The 18,648-nt window shown below is 36.5% G+C and overlaps 1 protein-coding gene across 9 annotated transcripts in view; it reads left to right on the top strand.

Moving 5' to 3' along the window:
• Positions 1-18,246, top strand: part of LOC110655126 (uncharacterized) — a 64,531-nt gene extending 46,285 nt beyond the window's left edge. For 2 of the 9 annotated variants that reach the window (XR_009140816.1, XR_009140810.1), the window contains 3 exons: positions 13,144-13,198; positions 17,262-17,379; positions 17,471-18,246. The gene's annotated coding sequence lies outside the window, so the exon portion shown is untranslated. Of the gene's footprint in view, positions 1-13,119; positions 17,380-17,470 lie in introns of all 9 variants that reach the window. The other 7 variants (XR_009140817.1, XR_009140813.1, XR_009140815.1 and 4 more) reach the window with 5 other exon arrangements.
• The last annotated feature ends 402 nt before the right edge of the window (positions 18,247-18,648 follow it).

Raw genomic sequence — 18,648 nt, 5'->3', positions numbered from 1 at the left:
TCAATAGAAAGTTAGGGCTTTGGAGAAGTACTCTAGAGTTAAAGGGCTTTAAGTTAAGTAGAACGAAGACATAATACATGCATTACAAATTCAGTGAAGGCCGAACTGGTGATAGGGAAGGAGTTAGTTTGGATAGAGTGGTACTATCCCAAAGTAATCACTTTAAATATCTCGGCTCAATCCTTCAAGTAGATGGGGGATGTGAGGAGGATGTTAGTCATAGGATTAAAGCCGGATGGTTGAAGTGGAGACGCGTCACGGGAGTTTTATGTGATCGCAAGATTCCCAATAAGTTGAAAGGAAAATTTTACCATATAGTGATACGGTTTCTACCCTTAGTTGCTGATTCTACTAAGAAGAAAGACCAAAGGACCGTCTTCAAAATAAGCCAAGAAACTCTCTTGAACCTTCAACCCTTCACCTTGAAGATGGAGAACTGAAAATATAATTCCCACGAAAGACAGCCAAGAACAAGACTAATTCACCTATGCTGATGAACAACCTTGAACATATAATAAAACTTAACAAATCAAGGCAAGAATTTGCTAAGAAAAATAGAGACAGTTCTAAGAAGAACTTTGAAGCAAAGTTCCAGCAATTTTGCTCAAAAAAATACCATATGAATTCTGTTCTCTAAATGAAACAAAAGAAGGCTAATATGGGTTGGTGTATTCTGCCAAGACATTTCAACAACCATAGGACATGTGCAAGTCTTGGTTAATACACCAATCTCTCCAAAAATAGATACAAAGTTCAAACATTAATAGAAAAGTCAGATTTGGCAGTCTACAAATGAGAGACAATCTGAAAAGAGATGTTTTGTCTTGAAGTTGAAAGTAGTAACTTTGCTTTTCCTATAAATAGTTGAAGCATGGCTGGAGCTCTTGGACAAAGTTATGGCTTTCAATATTTGCAAAATGGACAAAAGCATCTTCAAAAAGTTGGTGGAGATGGGCTGCTAATTGTGCTGCTACCTAGGCACTCCACATGGACGCCACATTGGATGCCAACTAGGATGGATTTGCTGAGGTGGCTGCCACATGTATGCCAACTTGGACGGATGCCACTTGGTCTCTTGGCTCCTCAAATATGCAAAGGAATGTACAGCAAGGTTGGCTTCCCTCTTCCAAGTCCAAACCGAATACTTGCAAGAGGTTGGACTTGATGATGTGCTTATGCACCAAGCCTTGAAGCTTCTTAGCCATTGCTCTAGTTATTGGCCCTTGGTGTGGAATTGGTGCAACCGGTTCCTCATCATCCTCTCCCTCTTCGAAAGAATTCGTCCTCGAATTGTCATCATCTGCATAGAAAGGAGCAACATCAGTCACATTAAATGTAGCACTTACACCATACTCACCTGGATGGTTTATCTTGTATGCATTGTCATTAATTCTCTCTAGTACTTCAAAAGGTCCATCACTCCTAGGCTGAAGTTTTGATTTCCTTTGTGTAGAAAACCTCTCCTTTCTCAAGTGAACCCATACAAGATCACCAGGTTGGAACACCATCTTCTTTCTCCCCTTATTAGCTTGGGCTGCCCTTCTCTCATTCACTTTTTCCATTTGTTGCTTTGCTTTTTGATGCATTTGTTTCACCATTTCAGCTTTCCTTTTGCCATCTAAACTAGCAAGCTCATTAGTAGGTAAAGGCAACAAATCTAAAGGAGTTAGTGGGTTAAAACCATATACAAGTTCAAATGGTGAATAACCAGTAGATGAATGCATAGACCTGTTGTATGCAAATTCTATGAATGGTATGTACTCCTCCCAAGCTTTCAAGTTTTGTTTAATCATTGCACGTAGAAGAGTGCCCACGGTCCTATTTACAACTTCTGTTTGCCCATCCGTTTGTGGATGGCAAGTGGTGGAGAAACAAAGTTTGGTTCCTAATTTTCCCCACAGGACTTTCCAAAAATGGCTTAGAAATTTCACATCCCTATCACTAACAATTGTTCTAGGAATGCCATGCAATCTAACTATCTCCCTAAAGAACAAAGAAGCAATGTAAGATGCATCATCAGTCTTGTGACATGGTATGAAATGAGCCATCTTGGAAAAATGATCAACAACAACAAAAATACTATCATGGCCTTTCTTTGTCCTAGGTAAACCCAAAATGAAATCCATGGATAAATCTACCCAAGGTTCACTAGGAACACTCAATGGCATGTATAGGCCATGCGGCCGTACTTTGGACTTTGCCTTCATGCAAGTCACACATCTAGCACACAATCTCTCTACATCCCTCTTCGTGTGTGGCCAATAAAAATGTTCCTTTAAAATTTCTAAGGTCTTTGCAACCCCAAAATGTCCCATTAAACCACCAGCATGTGATTCTTTAACAAGCAACTCTCTAATTGAGCATTTAGGCACACATAATTTATTTTTCCTAAACAAGAAACCATGATGCCTATAGAATTTATCATATGCAGCATGTTCACAAAAGGCCAACACTTTCCCAAAGTCATCATCATTGGCATACATTTCTTTCACATGTTCGAAGCCTAAAAGTCTAGCATCAAGCATGGAAAGTAAAGTGTACCTCCTTGAAAGTGCATCAGCCACCACATTCTCTTTGCCTTGCTTGTATTGAATCACATATGGGAAACCTTCAATGAATTCACTCCACTTGGCATGGCGCTTGTTGAGCTTGTTCTGCCCCTTTAAGTACTTGAGTGACTCATGGTCACTATGAATAACAAACTCCTTCGGCCACAAGTAGTGTTGCCAAGTCTCAAGTGCACGCACCAGAGCATGTCATAAGTGGAGTAGTTCAATGTAGCCCCACGTAGCTTCTCAGAAGGCAATTGGTCTCCTTTCCTGCTTCAAAACAGCTCCAATACCCACTCCAAAGGCATCACATTCAATCTCAAAAGTTTTAGAAAAATCAGGTAAAGCAAGTAAAGGTGCAGAACACAATTTCTCCTTGAGTGAATTAAATGCATTCTCTTGTTCTTCCCCCCACTTGAATCCCACATTTTTTTTTACAACTTCATTCAAGGGTGAGGCTATGGTACTGAAGTCCTTTACAAATCTCCTATAAAAACTAGCCAACCCATGGAAGCTCCTCACATCACTCACGGACTTAGGTGTAGGCCACTCTCTAATGGCTCTTACCTTGTCCTCATCAACCTCAATTCCCTTGCCACTCACCACAAATCCTAAGAAAATAACTTTGTCCATACAGAAAGTGCATTTCTTAAGATTGGCATACAAGTGCTCTTTTCTCAACACCTCAAAGACTTGTCTCAAGTGCAGCAAATGATCATGCATATTTTGGCTATATACTAGGATATCATCAAAATACACTACAACAAATTTTCCTAGGAAAGCACGCAACACATGGTTCATAAGCCTCATAAATGTACTAGGTGCATTGGTCAAACCAAATGGCATGACTAACCATTCATATAGTCCATATTGAGTCTTAAAGGCAGTTTTCCATTCATCTCCTAATTTCATGCGAATTTTATGCATGCACCATGCAACTCATCAAGCATATCATCAAGCCTAGGTATGGGATGTCTATACTTTACAGTGATTTTGTTGATTGCTCTACAATCCACACACATGCGCATGCTCCCATCTTTTTTTGGCACCAAAAGAACAGGTACGGCACATGGGCTCATGCTCTCCCTAACATGGCCTTTTGCTAGAAGCTCCTCCACTTGTCTTTGAAGTTCCTTAGCCTCTTCCGGATTGGTCCTATAGGCTAGCCTATTTGGGATTACTGACTGTGCACAAAATCTATTTGGTGCTCTATGCCTCTAATGGGTGGTAGCCCATTAGGTATTTCTTCAGGGAAGACATCCTCAAACTCCTGCAACAAGGGCAAAGCACAACTAGGAATGGATTGGTTAAGGTTAGAAACATTGGTGTAAGCTCCCTTACAAATTAGCAAAGCCATTGGCATACTAGAAAAATATGCAGTCCTCACATCCTTGGCTTTTGCTAGCAAACTGACTTTATTCTCTCCACTCTTCTCACAACTCTCCTTTTGCCCCAAGCCCTTTCCTTTTGGTTTCGCTCTTTTGGAATTTTCTCTCTTCTCTTTCTCTTCCTCATTTTTCCCTCTTACTTTTTCCTCTCTTTCTTTTCTTTCTTTCTCTTTTTGCACTCTTAGCTCGGCCTCTCTTTGTTGTTGCTCATTCATGGTCTGTTTTATCCTTAATTGATCTTGAAAAGCTTGTGCGGGTGATAATGCTGCCAAGGTAACCCTTCGTCCATCATGATCAAAGGAGTACCTATTCCTAAATCCATCATGCACTACCTTCCTATCATATTGCCATGGTCTCCCTAGCAAAATATGTCCAGCATGCATTGGCACCACATCAAACAACACCTCATCCTTATACCTTCCAATAGAAAAAGCCAACATCACTTGCTTGTTCACCTTAATTTCCCCACATTCATTCAGCCATTGCAACTTGTATGGTCTAGGATGCTTCATGGTGCGCATGCCAAGCTTCGCAACCATGAGTGTGCTAGCAACATTCACACAACTACCACTATCTACAATCATGCTACAAGTTTTACCATTCACCAAGCATCTAGTGTGGAAAATATTTTCCCTTTGTAGTGCATCTCCCTCTTCTTCTTTTGCTTGTGCACTTAGTGCACGCCTAACCACCAGAATATTACCTCCGACGGCATGCTCTACATCACTAGCTTCCTCCAAAGGAGGCATACTCTCACTAGCATCATCATCATCAACATCATCATCTTCTGATTCGATCTCCCCATTCTGCCTCATCACCATCACCCTCTTGTTAGGACATTGAGATGCATAATGTCCCTTCCCTAGGCACCTAAAACATTGGATATCCCTAGTTCTTCCACTAGAGGTATTCTGTCCCTTGCCTTTCTCAGTCACACTAGGCTTTTCTCCACCCCTAGTCTCCTCTTTCTTTTCCTTAGAAACAGCCTTGGAATCATAAGTTTCGCCTTTCTTCCAATTCGGTTTCCATGGAGCATTGTTGCTCGAATTCATACCTACACTCATCTTGAATGCTTTCTTCTTCTTTAGTTGTTTTTCTATCTTGATTGCCATATTTAACATGTCATCAAGCTCTACATAGTGTTGTAGCTCCACTATGTTGGCAATATCAAGATTCAGTACCTTTAGGAACCTAGCCATAGTGGCTTCCCTATCCTCCTCTACATTGGCTCTTATCATAGCCATCTCCATCTCCTTGAAATATTCTTCCACACTTTTGTTTCCTTGCACCAGCCCTTACAACCTTTGGTGCAACTCCCTATAGTAATGTTGAGGTACAAATCTGTCCCTCATGATTTGCTTCATCTCATCCCAAGTTTCAACCCCCCTCATCCCATTTCTCCTTCTTTTAGTGAGCAATTGATCCCACCAAACTATGGCATAATCTGTAAACTCAACTACTGCAAGTTTCACCTTCTTTTCTTCACTATAATTGTGACAATAAAAAATGAGATCCACCTTCCTCTCCCACTCCAAATATGCATCCGGATTGGCTTTGCCTTGGAATGGTGGAATTTTCATTTTGATCTCACTAATGTTACCATCCACTCTCCCTCTCCCTCTTGCTTCCTCCATATTACCTCTTCTCAAGTTTCTGCCTCCACCTCTTCCACCCCTATTACCTCTCATCCCTCTCAGTCTATAGTGGTCATCATGTGCAGCAGAGTGCTGGTCATCCTCTTCATCAGAATCATCATCATTTTCATCCCCCCAATCATCTGTAGGTGGTGCATTGTTCACTCTAGATCCCCTAGCCCTGTTCTGCCCTTCATTTATGTTTTGTCTACCATTCCCACTATTCTGCTCAATTCTTTCAATTCGGTCAGCTAGGTTGCTCAATTGTCTACCAATTCTTTCCAAATGTTGAACAAGTGCTTGTTGGTAAAAAGGATTATCCATATTAAGTCCACTAGTTTGTTCTTGTGACATTTTTAACACCTGCACAAAAGTAAAACAGAAAACAACCTCACAAATTCACTCAATTTTTGGTCACTCAAGTGTTTGTACTCAGTTTATAGGCTTTTACCCTCCTGGAGTTCTTGCCACTCAATGCCTTTTTCCACTCAAGCTTGCTTACCAAGTTCTTGTCAGAACTAATGCAATTCCAGCAAGTTTAAATCAAGTTTTAATATATGTTCAAGCACAAACTCAAGCAAAACGTGTGGAATAAGGGTTTGTTATGACACTTGAAGCAAGAAATGAAGACACCAAGCTCTAGAGCAATCAAGTGAAATAGGAGTCGAATTAGCTTGCTATTTTTGTAAAATTGTTTTAAGAGCAGTAACAAGACATAGTTTTAGTAGGGAAAATCAAGTCTAGAGGTTCCAGAAAGCACCTTGAAGTTTTGGACTCCAAATTGGCCTAATAGGTGCTAAATTTGGTTCACCAAGTAAACGGTAGAATTTTTATACCAAATTTGATTTCTAAGCTTAATTTTGTCTACAAAGCACCCCTATGAAGTTTTAGAATTTTTTGGGTTGGTTTGGTTTTACCTCCCCCAAAACAGCCACCAAATAGAAATGTTGAACTTATAATATTCCAGCTCTCAAACATGCACTTTAGCACCCTTTTTTTTTTCTTTAACCCTTTTTTTTTTCTTCTTTCTTTTTGTTCTTTTTTTTTTTTTTATATCATGTAACCACACAACAGATACACTCAACACATCCAGCACTAAACACTTAAACAACACACTTCACAAGCAACAAAGATGCAAATAACCAGGTTGTGAAGAAAAGGTTTAAGGTAGAAAACAACACAAATGTGACAAAACTAGGGAAACAAAGACAGATGCAAGAAAGCCTCTAATATACCCTAAGATTAGTAGTATTGAGTGTAAACTCACTACTAAGCCCTGAATATGTTCAGATTTTCTTACAAACACCAGAAAACACAAGGACTTGAAGAACCTTCAAGGTTGAAACACAAGGAAGATAAAAAGGAGAAAGGAGAAAACAAGAACACAACAAAATGGATGACCAACCTGTTTTGAAGAGAGCCTAAGCTCTGATACCAAATGATACGATTTTTACCCTTAGTTGCTGATTCTACTAAGAAGAAAGACCAAAGGACCGTCTTCAAAACAAGCCAAGAAACTCCCTTGAACCTTCAACCCTTCACCTTGAAGATGGAGAACTGAAAATATAATTCCCAAGAAAGACAGCCAAGAACAAGACTAATTCACCTATGCTGATGAACAACCTTGAACATATAATAAAACTTAACAAATCAAGGCAAGAATTTGCTAAGAAAAATAGAGACAGTTCTAAGAAGAACTTTGAAGCAAAGCTCCAGCAATTTTGCTCAAAAAAATACCATATGAATTCTGTTCTCTAAATGTAACAAAAGAAGGCTAATATGGGTTGGTGTATTCTGCCAAGACATTTCAACAACCATGGGACATGTGCAAGTCTTGGTTAATACACCAATCTCTTCAAAAATAGATACAAAGTTCAAACATTAATAGAAAAGTCAGATTTGGAAGCCTACAAATGAGAGACAATCTGAAAAGAAATGTTTTGTCTTGAAGTTGAAAGTAGTAACTTTGCTTTTCCTATAAATAGTTGAAGCATGGCTGGAGCTCTTGGACAAAGTTATGGCTTTCAATCTTTGCAAAATGGACAAAAGCATCTTCAAAAAGTTGGTGGAGATGGGTTGCCAATTGTGCTGCCACTTAGGCACTCCACATGGATGCCACATTGGATGCCAACTAGGATGGATTTGCTGAGGTGGCTGCCACATGTATGCCAACTTGGACGGATGCCACTTGGTCTCTTGGCTCCTCAAATATGCAAAGGAATGTACAGCAAGGTTGGCTTCCCTTTTCCAAGTCCAAACCGAATACTTGCAAGAGGTTGGACTTGGTGATGTGCTTATGCACCAAGCCTTGAAGCTTCTTAGCCATTGCTCTAGTTATTGGCCCTTGGTGTGGAATTGGTGCAACCGGTTCCTCATCATATAGCCATACGACTGGTCATGTTATATGGTAGTGAGTGTTGGGCATTGAAGGAGCCATATGTGTCTAAGATAAGAGTTGTAGAGATGAGAATGCTAAGGTGGATGAGTGGTCATACTAAACTAGATAAAGTCCGTAATGAGAGTATTAGAGAAAAGGTAGGAGTGGTGCCAATTGAGGATAAGTTGAGAGAAGGGAGATTGAGGTGATTTGGTCATATGAAGCATAGACATACAGAGGCTCCAGTTAGACAAGTAGAGCACATTAGGTTAGAGGATAGAAAGAAAAGAAAGGGTAGACCTAAACTGACTTGGAGGAGAGTAGTACAACATGACCTAGAAGCATTACACATTTTCAAGGATTTAACCCAAAATCGTTTAGAGTGGAGAAGGAGAATCCATATAGCTGATCCCAAACTTTTGGGATAAAGGCTTAGTTTAGTTGAGTTGAGTTGAGTTGAGTTGAGTTCTAATTACATATATTGCATTATTGCACCTGTCTTTTTTTGCTTTTTATATATCCTCTTGTTGGTTGCAGTTCAAAGTAATTGTGAGTTGTGTGTTTCACGTGTGATGCTCATGTCACTTGTTCAAATAATTGATTACTGGAGATGATGAATTGTTCTCCTAATTAGATTTTAATTGTAGTCGTTATGTGTGTTGCTCAAAACAAGCCTTGAGGCTTTTCTCCAATCTTGTTTTGAATAATTGAGAGAGGGTTGATTAACATGATTTGGTTATGTCTAATGTAGAGAATCAAATGCTCTAGTACGGAAGTGCAATAAATTAGTAGGGGAAGAAGGAAAAGGGGACGGGGGAGACCTAAAATGATGTGAAGGGAAGTAGTATCAAATGATTTACAAGCTTTGGATATCGATGCGGATTGGTATCCAACAGAGTTAAATGGCGAAAAAGGATCCATTTAACTGATCTTAACTAGTTTGGGATTAAGGCTTAGTTGTTGTTTTGAATAACCAAATTTTCTCCACTGTTCAAGCACACTGCAAAGGTAACAAATCATAAATTAAATGAAATATGTTATTTTGTTTCTTTTTATTGTGAGTTTCATAGGTTGGGTCTTTTCCTGTTCACATGAACTAATAGTTTAGGACTTGTTATGTATCATAGGCAAATTTCATAATTAACGAGTTAATAATTTCGAATTGTGGTTAATAATTCAAAATTTGGCACTTCTTAATTAATTCCATAAGATATTTGGGGATTTATACGTCTGTCATTTTTCTTAATATATCTAGATTGGATTTTTTGGGGGTTATCAGAGAATCATGTGTTATTGCATTCTTGCTTATAAGACAATTGATCAACTGCTCCAGGGATATTAAAAGTCTAGCTGATATTTAATGCAATTATGAAATCACAAAATTTTTGCTGCAATTTGTAGTATTTTGCTAGGGAGTGGAGAGAAACGCTTGATCATTAGGAATTAGAGTTTATCATTGCAGTTATTGTGGGATGAAATAGTTTTTACGCCTCCTTGTGGGTTTCTGCTTCAAAGAGTTTTGGAGTGTCTGTAGATGACATTCAACTTGTTTGAAGGGAATTAGATTGTTTTGTTTTTGCTCATATACTATTTTGGTTTCCTTGAAAAGTAGGTATCTTATTCTTCATTTCTATTTCTCTTCTTCTTTCTCAATTAATAAAATCTTCTTTTATCCAAAAGATGATCAAATTAGATATAATGGTGAAAAATGTGTAGAAATATAATAGGTATGTAGGTTTAGACTTAATGTAAATTTTTAGGCCAAGGTATGCCAGAAAGTAATGTTATTATACTTTTCAAATGTAGAAAATAGATTCTGTAAGAAATTTGTACGCCAATTATAGCAACAAGGGTTTTATGGGGAAGGAATTGAATAATCATAGGCAGCTGCTGTTTCTTGTGCATATGTTAAATTAAATGAAGTCATGGAAACTTCTAGAGGAATTCCTACTTATCTCTTGGATATGGATAATCTGATTACTTGGAGTAGGCACATAATTTCTTCAAGGACCATTAAGATTTACTTGTGCAGGTTCGACCAGAATGCTATGCTTACACTAGATTAACCTTGTTTCTTGAAAATTTTATGGAAGAATTTTATATGCTACCTTTTATTTTCTAATTGACAAGTCGATTCAAAAGGTGGACGTATAAGAACATAACTGATGGAAAGCTAAAAGGACAAGAAATGGAATCAGAACACGAGGGGACTTGAAAAGTGTACGTGGTAAGTGTAGCATGACAGTAACAAAGAAGCCTTGTGTTAAGATTATAAGTACAAGAAGAAAAAAAGAAAGAAAGGAAGAGAAGGAAAAGAACCACAAAGGGCTACATCTTTATTTTCATTAATTTTATAAAATAAAAGATTACATATTTATATACAAATCTCCTATAATTACTCTACTTAGTTAGGAATATAAATCCTATCTATTTAGGAATATATAAAATCTACTTATTAGGAATATATATAAAATCCATATTGACTTTCCATAACGCTTCCCCTTAAAATGGAATCTCACCAAGTCCAACACTTCCCCTTGATAAGATTCTTATTGAAACCAATAATTCCCTCACAACAGTTCACAAATAGCACAATCCGTAGTTCACAAGGAAGATTCAGAAACGCCTACACAAAGGCACCAACACAAAGCATCAAAATACAAAGCAACTCTCAAGATTGCGCTTCCCTCTCCAAAGACGACATCGGTGCGGAAGCACCAACACAACGCAACTCATAGGGTTGCATTTCCCTCTCCAAAGACAACGCTGGCAGGGAAAAACATCAAACTGTAGGTGAATCTTTATCCAACAAACTCACATGACTGCAATACAATAGCTATCCAAACTTCAATAAACTTTCAAGGGAGTTTCAAAATGGGGCAGTAGCTAGTAATGGCTCAATAAGGGACAATAACCAATACAGAAATTGGAAGTTACCTGAAATAGGAACTGAAATTAGTACCAAATAACACAAAATCTCAACAAAAAAGTGGCTGCACTCTCCAAATAATTGCAGCTGCAAGTTCAGTAGTTAATAACTCCCATAAGAAAATACCAGACAGTAAGAAAATCACAGAACTAAAAGTAATAAGAGTGCTTATTGAAACAAAGACTTAAAAATACCAAAGAACCCAAATCTCTAAAATATCCTCAAAATTTTTTTCCAACATTGAAGAAATAGAAGCTAAACCAAATCCTTAAGAGTGCCATTGAAAGTAACAAGAAGTTGAAATAAAGACCCAAAATCTACTCAAAATTGCTTATATGAACAATACCATGAACATTACGCCCGTCAACCAAAATGGTTGCCTCTTGAAACTTGAAATTTTCACCCTAAAACCTTGAATTGACTTAGCGGCAATACCGGAAACTTTGACACTTGAATTGAACTAGGCCAGACCTACTCCGATACCATGTTAAGATTTTTGGAATGAGAAGAAAAAGAAAGAAAGGAAAGGAAGAGAGGAAAAGAACCATAAAGGGCTACATCTTTATTTTTATTAATTCTATAAAATAAAATATTACATATTTATATACAAATATCCTACAATTACTTTGTTTAATTAGGAATATAAACCCTACCTATTTAGGAATATAAATCCTACACTAAATAGGAATATATAAAATCTACTATAAAATTCATATCGACTTTGTCATAATACCTTGGAATGGTTGTGGGGAGGTGAAGGATAAGGTTTCTCCCTTGTAAGTTGGTGCAATGATAAGTTTGCTCCATTATGATTTGAAGGTCATTGGTTAAAATCACATAAATAGCCTCCATTTGGTGTGAGGGGAAGGCTTTATATATTTGAGTCCTCCATGAAGCTTGCAATGCAGAAAGCCTCATGCACTAGAAGTTTGGAACTTCCTAAATTGTATAATTTTCTTGTAGATGTATTTAGTTACTTTTTCTGGTTCCTTTGATTGTGGCATACTATAGATTCCAACAAAGGTAAGTACTATAAATTCCTTAAATGGTTGTAGGGATTTAGAAATTGAGTTGGATGTCACAATTGAACCAAGTAGATAGTTGAGATTCTTAAGCTTTCCTACAAAACTTGAATATCCAATCTTTTAGTCCTACTTTTCAATAGGGTAAAGTTAAGTTCGAAGATTTGCAAGAAAGAGAAATTTGGGAGTTGTTTTGTTTATTTGGAAGGGAAGGATGCGCACGTAAAGGGTTACATGAATGAAAATTCTTAGTTGGAAATTCTTCTTAGAAGCCATGACGAGAGCCCATATTGCGTCAAGATTACTAAGCAAATTGAGATCTTTTCTAAGCCTTGCATGTAGGAGAAGCATGGAACCTTCGTTGTGGGAGGTGACTTTGAAAATTTTAAATGCTTAGCCAAATTATAGATATTTGATTGCAATCAATAAAGCCCTTGAAATCTCAAAGTGGTTCAAATTTTTAACGCAATTTTAATAGTGTTTGTTGAGAAATTATGGACCCAAGAGCGTGAATATCAAACTAGCAAGCTACACACTAAGTTGGGCTCTCCATCATCAAAATGCCATTTTGGTTTGATTTGCCAACACTTATATGCCCTTTAACTTTCTTGTACACTACCGATGTGGAACTTATTCCCACAAGTGATATGCCAACTCTCCTCTCAACTGGCAACTGGAACATTCAATCGACGCTTGAAACCTGAAATTGAAATGTAGCGGTAACATCAGGAAATTGAACTGAAACTGAAATCAAGTGCTGACCTGCTTTGATACTATTTTGAGAACTTGTGGACCCAATAGTGTTAATATCAAACTGACAGGTTACACACTGAACTGGGCTTGAAATTGGGCTCTCCGTCAGCAAAATGGCCTAAAACCATTTTGGTTTAGTTTGCCAACACTTATATGAGGCCATTTTGGTTTAGTTTGCTAACACTTATATGCCCGTTAACTTTCTTGTCCACTACCAATGTTGGACTAATTCTCACAAGTGATATCCCAACAGTGATAACTCAGCTGTTAGAGAGGATTAATGTTTTATTAGAACTACGAGGCATTTAGTTCAAGTTGTAAATTTCCCTTCAGTTTAGTAACTGATGCCTAATTAAAGGGCTTATCCCTAATTATTTATGCTGTATGAAACTGTACTTTGTCATTGTTATCTCTTGATTCTAAACTGTACTTTGTCATTGTTATCTCTTGATTCTTTGTGCCAAAAGTGATGAATATATCAATGTCATCAGTGACTCTTGAAGAAGGAATCTCGACCTTACATCATCTAGAGGAACTGCAACAAAGGTAAAATGCAAAATGTGCTAAACGTCGTTTACTGTTTATTAAATGGTTTTAGGTTTTTATAGTTGAAAATGTTAGTGTTGTCGTTGATTTCTAGGAAAATAGATACTTTATGAACTTTTTCTTGTATGTACTGAATAATGGTAACAAGTGGTCGCCCTCCATTCTTGTGCTTATAAGCAGTAAATAATTTGACATATATAATATGATTTTGAGTATGTGGTTTGCTTCTTTTGATGCTTACTGATCAGTTTGTATTTTGGCTAGTTTAGTTGATTTAACATTTAATTATCAAGGTGGATGGGAATGTAGAAATGCTGCATATTTTTATAAGGATGGAGATGCTAACATATTGCCAAGCTTTAACCTTGGTTTTCCGTTGTTTATAGATATTGGGGAAGGTCTGAAAATTAACGTTGAATTTAGGTTCTAGCTGAAAGCTAGGATGAACTAGAATTTAGGTGAAGAATTAGGGCTTATTAAAGGATGGATTTAGAAGTGAATTTAACTGAGAGGAGATTTGTGGATTGTGAATAGTAAAATAAATTGGTTAGGCTTCATAATTAAGACTTACTTAGCCATCAGACTTGGGGTTTGACGCGGGGCTTGTCTTCACAATCCCGCAAATTACATGCGTAGGGCGCATACCAGCAGATTACACACACCCAGGGTGTGTCTGTGATGGGTCAGCAGTATGCAGCTTCATTTTTTCACTCCAAACTTGCCCACAAATTTTGTCAAGATATAGCTACAGATTTAGTTTAGATTTAGTTTTCCTATTTTAATTAGGATAGTTATTTAAGTTCCTATCTTAGTTGTTAAAGGTGCACCGGAGGCACAAGGCGCACGAGGCTTAGTATCTAGCGCCCCAACACCCAAAAGGCGGGTGACCTTCACCAGGCACACCAAGGCACGCCTCGTGCAGGTTAGGCCCAATCAGCCCTTAATAGAAGACAAAGGAACAAAATAAGTGGTTTCTCACATGTATCACCTTCGGCAGACCTAGTGAAGCAAATACAACAAGAGAGAGAGAGAGAGAGAGAGAGAGAGAGAGAGAGAGAGAGAAGAATAAGACGAAGAATAGGAAAAAGAAAGAATATCTGATCTGGGCCTTGCTCCTCGAAATATCAATCTTTAGGTATTTATTTATTTATTTATTTTAATTTCCTTCTTCAATCTTCCTTCTCTTCTCTCTCCTTTATTTCTAATTTCACGCTGGCATGCTGCCTTTTTTTTTTTTTTTTTGCCAACTCTAAAATTCTTTGCTAGTGCTGATGCTACCCTTTTTTTTGGCTGCCTACACTAAAAGTTCTGTGCTGTTTTTTTTTTTCTTGCTTTTTTTTACTGTTAAAAAATAAAAACAACCTGTTCTCATTTTATGTAATTAAGGCTTTTAGAGATTTTGAATTATTTTCCTTAACAAAAAATTTCTTGTTGATGCCATTAAATAAAGTAGCAATTGAAATTGCAAAACCATTTTCTACTAATTATGATTTGGAAAATTTATAATAGAAGAAATTAACATAAAAATTGTATGGTTAATCTCTTTAAAACTTTTCTACAATCAAATTTTTTGAAGATATTAAAGATAAATAACAATTATATGTATATAATTTGTAATAAAATTTCATTTTATCAATAAAATTCTATAACTATGAAAGTAGATAAATTTAAATAGTTATCTTATGTTATTTGAATTTTAATATATTATTCACATTTATTTATTTATTTATTTTTTAATTTTTGCTCCTTAGTGCGCCTTGAGCCTTTAGTAACTTTGTTTCCTACTTTATCTAGGATTTTACTTCTTTCCTATTTTATGAAGATTTCCTATTGTGTTTTAGTTTATCTAAACTTCCTAGAAAGTAGATTTATTTTCCTATTAGGTTTAGGAGATTAAAACTCTACAAATAGCCCCATATATTCTGTGCATTTTCAGTTTTTGAGTGTTGATTGATAAAATTCTGTTGAGAATTTCTCTCAAATACTTGTGTTTTGTGTGTGGAGAGTGTTCTATTTTTGCTTCACGCTGTGTCAAGGTTCCATATGCATCACACCTAGGCTTGCGTCACACAACTTGAAACATATCTCCTGGAATTTGTATTGACCAAAATTTTGAAACAACATTACAAATATAGGTATTTATAGACTTAAAAGGTAACTTTAACATTTAAGAATTTGGACTCGAAAAAGTAAAACTTAAAGTAATCAAAAAAGTAATTCCAAAATGGTAATCCTTAACTAACACTCGAAGTAAAGACTTCTATAGAAATTTAGATCTTTCTAGAAAATCTGAAATTGCAAAAATACCCCCATGAATATTTTAAATAGACATATAAGCAAAAATCTAAAAGAACTAGAAAGAGCTCTATAATTTTCCCAATAAATCTATGTTAAAACAAAATCATTATCCTAAGCGTCTTGAGTGTTTGAATGTAAATTTTCTTGAATTCCTTGGCTTCATTAGGATATCTATATTTAAGATCTTGGATTCCTTAATGTGTATTGATTCATGAACCAGGAAAGTCACTTAATGATGGCTTATTTGTGGTATATGATGATAGTGGCCTTAAGAAGATTACTGAGTATATTAGGATAAATGAATACATAAACACATAGGCTGACCATGATATGGACATGTCAAACTATGGTGATGAATGTTGCTCTGCTTGATATTGTTGAGAATTTGGATGGTGGTGTCAATGTTGCTAATGAGACTCTGTTAAATGGTGAAGGTGTGGAGTGTGAAGGTCAGGGAATAGGGGTTGACAGGATAAATGAGCCAGCTGGATTTAGGGATGGTTTTTGGACACAGGGTGGTTGTATGAATAATGATATATTTATGATTTCTGGTTTGAGAGCTTAAACATTGAGGGTGTAGTTGGGAATGAGGATGGCATATACAGTCTCTTTGTAGAATGGTCGTAACTGGTGTGAGTTCTAAACAGATTCAGAGAGAAGGGGAACAATTATGAAGGGCAAACAAGTAGTAACTGAGGTAATAGATGAGGATGATGGAATTAAAGTGAATGTTGAAGTTTAATTAGAGGTTAGTGAGTATGATTCAATCAACACAAATTATAGTGATGAATCAGATTTGGAGGAAATAAATGATGATCTGGAAGAGGAACAGAGTAGATACAGTTCTGGTAGTGATGGGAACAAATGTATTTCTCATTTGATGATCCAGGGTCATATGAGTCTAATAATGACACATCTGGTAAGAAATAGATGTTGTAGTGTGGAGAAAAAGTTGGAGAGCAGGATATGATAGCTCAGTGCAAAATCCCATATTTAGCCATGGAATAAAATTTTCTATTGTAACTGAATTTAGAGAAGCTATAGCAAAGTAGTTGGTTGCTTGGGGTGTTAGGGTGGCATTTATAAAGAATGAGCCAGATAGATTAAGGGAAAAGTGTTGACGTGGTTTCCCTTTTTTAATTTTTGCAAGCACGGAAAGTGAAAATGATCTTGTCATTTTGAGTACATTCAAAGTTGCCTACAGATGCTATAAGGTTTTTAAGAATCCTGGAGCAAGTGCTCATTTTCTTGCAAAGATACATTCAGCTTCAATGGTACCACGTTAAACATTGAGAAAAAATGGCATGACATCTCTTTCTTGAACTACGTAATCTTTACCGTCAGATCTCAACAGTCCTTTTAACCTTGCTGCTGCTGAATAAAAGAATTTATCACAAACCACATGCAGAGATAAAAAATTTGAAGCGGGGCATAATTTGATATCCGAATGTAATAGAGTGAAGAGACATTTGCTGACCAAAATGGATGGTAGTTGTGGGTTGAGCATGATTGTGTATAGACATATGCTACTGAGATAGTGACATCAAACTATGAGTCCGTTTGTAAGGTTGAATTATGTAGGGATTAAGGCAAGGAAAGAGGGTATTTGATAGGACAATTATATGCTTTGATAGATGCAAGAAAGGTTGGGTGAGTGGCTATAAATATATTATAGGCATGAATGAATGTTTTTAAAAGGACATTTGCAAGGGACAAGTATTTTTTGCAATGGAAAAATATTGAAACAAACACATTTTTCCTATAGCATGGGTTGTGCATCTCTTTAAAGATGAAGACAATCTGAAGTGATTCTTAGAATTACTGGTTCTAGAGCCTGGGCTGAGAAATGGAGCATGCTTGGCTTGGTATTAGATGTGCAAAAGGTAAGTTTACTAATCCAATTAATTTTTTTTTTAATGCTTTTTGTGGTTGATATTTACTGTGACATTCCCTCTGTTTAAATGTTTGTTTCAGGATTTGTTGCTAGCAATCAGGGAACTGTTGCCTTAAGCTGAGCATAGATATTGTGATAGGCATATCTATGCAAATTAAGAGTACAAATTAAGAGTACAAGATAAAGAGGTCGAGAGTTGAATAAGAGATTTTGGGAATGTGCTTGGAGTACATATGAAGAAGAGTTTAACAATAACCTCAATGGATGAGGCATACTACAGTAGCAGTTGCAAAAGTGACATGATGGACAACAATGTTCCAGAAACTTTCGATTCATGAATCAAGGAGGCAAGGGATAAACCAATTATTTCAATGTTGGAACACCTAAGAATCTAAGTAATGAATAGGGTGGTTGAAAATAGAAACTTTGCTAGCAAGTGGTAAATGAATGGAGTCTAAAGACCACGGAGGAGCATCAGGAAAATATGAAGAAATCAAGGCAATGCAGAGTTCAAATTAATGGAGATGATGGCTATGAAATCAACCATGGGAAAGATGGCCAAACTATATTTTTTCTGTCAAGTTTGCACCTGTAGGGTATGAAATCTAGCTGGCATTTCATGCCCTTATGCGATATGTACATTATTTCATGACAAGCAGTTTAATTTTAAAATAATTAAAGGTGTAAAAGTTATGAATTTTTATTTTTTTGGTTCATGGAGACTGGAAAACGAGAAGTGTAGTTTTTGGAAGTGAAAAATAAAAAGAATGTGATGTAGAAAGGGTGAAAGTGATGAAAAATGGAGTGGAGAGGTGAGGGTGTACTGCTTATTAGGGATAAAATGACCATTTTAGTATTTTGGAGTAAATTCAGTCGAACACACTTAAAATAAATTTGTTTGTTTAGACACTTGATTATATAAAAAGAAGGTTCAAACATTGATAAAGAAAAATTAAAACTTTTATCTCTATTGGCTACAAGTGTAAGACTAAAGGCTGCAGCTCAAGTTATGGTACGAAACTCATTAAAGTGTATATATATATATATATATATATATATATATATATATATTAAATGAAGATGAAAGTTTTACAAGTTTTAAATCCAAAGATTCAGAAGGGGCTGATACAAGCCGTGATGTTATTTGTAATGCAGACGTTTGTAGGATGTCAGATGAAGAAAACAGGTTTTCTAGTGCATGTGGTTGTGAACAAATTGTAGTTATCAAAATGCTAAGCCACCATCTTCTGTTAAGGAA

Source organism: Hevea brasiliensis, chromosome 10, assembly GCF_030052815.1.
Source record: "Hevea brasiliensis isolate MT/VB/25A 57/8 chromosome 10, ASM3005281v1, whole genome shotgun sequence".
Classification (NCBI taxonomy): Eukaryota; Viridiplantae; Streptophyta; class Magnoliopsida; order Malpighiales; family Euphorbiaceae; genus Hevea; species Hevea brasiliensis.
Note: the sequence above shows the minus strand (reverse complement) of the source record. Positions and strands in the feature narration are given on the sequence as shown.